Source organism: Otolemur garnettii, unplaced genomic scaffold, assembly GCF_000181295.1.
Source record: "Otolemur garnettii isolate 467f Iridium unplaced genomic scaffold, OtoGar3 scaffold00212, whole genome shotgun sequence".
NCBI lineage: Eukaryota > Metazoa > Chordata > Mammalia > Primates > Galagidae > Otolemur > Otolemur garnettii.
The window spans coordinates 1,370,100-1,372,608 of NW_003852607.1; positions in this window are offsets into that span (position 1 = coordinate 1,370,100).

Consider the following 2,509-nt stretch of genomic DNA (forward strand, 5'->3'; position numbering starts at 1 on the left):
TCCACATTGGAGAGTTGATACCAAAAATAAAGAAGTCTAATTCTCCAGGATTATCTTGGGTGTATACTGCATTATAATCACAAGTTGAAATATGTTAAGAATCATGGCAGGCTGGGCTGGAGACTCATGCCTGTAATCCTTGCACTCTGGGATGCTGAGACCGGTGGATTCCTTGAGCTTAGGACTTTCATACTAGGTTGAGCAAGAGAGTCTGCCTTTAAAAATAGCTTGGCGTACTGGGTACCTGCCATCCCAAAGTGTGGAGTCAGAGTCACATCACCATGGGTGAGTCTTTCGTTGCGTACATTAAGTTTGGGATCACAGTCTACCAGCTCTCCCATATCCAATGACCCCAGTTAGTATATTCCTTAAAATCTTTCACATACTTCCTTCACCCTACCTGACCTCCCAGAGTCATGTACCCTTTTGTTGAAGTGGCTCAGTGATTGGTCTCTGCCCTGTCTGTGTCATGTACCCACTTCTTGATATCCTGTTTACGTGATTTAAACCCTTCACTGACTTCTCAGCCTTCTTTCCATGTATCATCCTTACTTGCTAAGTGAATTCAAGACTTCTGTCCTCCTAAGCCATAGGCTTGTCACCCCTCGAGGGGAGCACAACATCCCAAGTCAGGGAGAGCTGGCTCTTCTCCCAGGTTCTGAGATTCCTCTGACCCCGCCCACTTGTAATCCCGCTAGAACCTTGTCATCCTTGTGTTGGGCCTTTCTGCTACCCAGGCTTCCCCCTCAAAACCACCACATCACCTGACCTGGCACAACGTGGGCAGAGATATCACTAGGACATGCCCTTTGAGACTTGTTCTTCCTTCCCAAATGCCACCTTGCTGGAACATGTCCTGTCCCAGAGGCTGTCGTCTTTTTTTTGTTTTTGTACGAAAGGTCTTTGTTAGTGGGGGGAGGGAGGCTGCAGAGCAGCAACAAGGAGGAGAGAAAGATAAGGAGAGAGTGGGGAAGAGAAGAGAAAGAGTGGGGAAGAGAAGAGAAAGAGTAGAGAAGAGTGAGGAGGAAGACGGGAGAGAGAAAAGAGACGAGAGGCTGTCATCTTATCCCATCTCTATCCCTGTGCAAGTGCATCTAAGAGTGAGAGTAAATAGAAACATTGAGAATAGAATAATGCGGGAAACCCAAAGCAGAGGGTGGAGAATAGGGAGGGATTTACAAAGTCACCATTAGGAGTGAAAGAAGCTAAAGAGGTAGGAGAAAGTAACTGGAGAAATACACAGAAGAGCTCCATGTCCAAGGATGTGAAGGGCAGCAAAATAGGGAGCAGGGCACCAAAGGGGAAGCTGCTCAGACTGAGTGAGGGAGAAAAGGAATGATTTGGAGCCAAGGCAGATGGAGCACCCAGTGAGACTAGAGCACAGCCTCATTCAGTCCTGGGTCTCTTCTCTTTTGGGGAAGAAGGGGGGGAAGTTGTATGAGCTGGGAAGAGAAACCACAGTGTTTTTGCCCCTTATTGTCACACTGCATAAAACCATGAACACTCAACACAAACACTTCACCTGTGGTCACCAAGTACAATTGTTGGGAATAGCTGCCCATTCTCCATCAGATGCAATTGGTGTCCTATAGTTTAGCTGAGTCCTGACACTGTCTACCTGGAGTTAGCATCCAGTCCCACAACGTTAGTGTTCAGTCCTGTAAGACTGGCCACACATCAGATGCCAGTCACAAGTCCCAGGTTGAAGTTCTGACCAACCAGCTATAAATTGGTAAGTACAGTTTGTTTTTTTCTTCTCTCAAACAGTAATGGAAAAAATCATCCCCAACCACTTACTGGCCTTCCTCAAGGCCTTCCTCTATGCCGTGTTGACTTGGACTCCTCTGTTTTTGCTTTTTTTTTTTTTTTTCTGTTGTCACCTTCTTCTCATACCATTGCCCTCTTCTATTGTTTCCTGAACTCCCTGTTTGTGCAGTGACCCCCCTCAGCTTGGCCTTGGATCTCTTCTCCTCTCCATCCACACCCACTGCCTTTCCTCATCAGGTCCTGTCAGGGTTTAGACCCCTATGACATGTCTGTGTTTCCCTGCAGCCCTCTTTCTAGAACTCTGTAATCCTGTTCTTACTGGAAGACGAGGCCCAATGGAGAGAAAGAGCGCCCAAACACTATGTTTATAAGAGGAAGGGCTTTATTCACTGGCCAGGAGCTTACAGCATAGAAGAGTTCCAAATGGCTGCGCTGCCCGACTGGCTTGGTCTTTCCCTTCTTTTTTTTTTTCTTGAGACAGAGCCTCAAGCTGTCCCCCTGGGTAGAGTTCTGTGGCATCACAGCTCACAGCAACCTCCCAACTCCTGGGCTCAAGTGAGTCTCCGGCCTCTGCCTCCCAAGTAGCTGGGACCAAGGTGCCCACCACAACACCCGGCTATTTTTTGGTTGCAGCCATCGTTGTTGGGCGGGCACAGGCTGGATTCGAACCTGCCACCTTAGGTGTATGTGGCTGGCGCCTTAGCCACTTGAGCCACAGGCGCCAAGCAGGTCTTTCCATTTT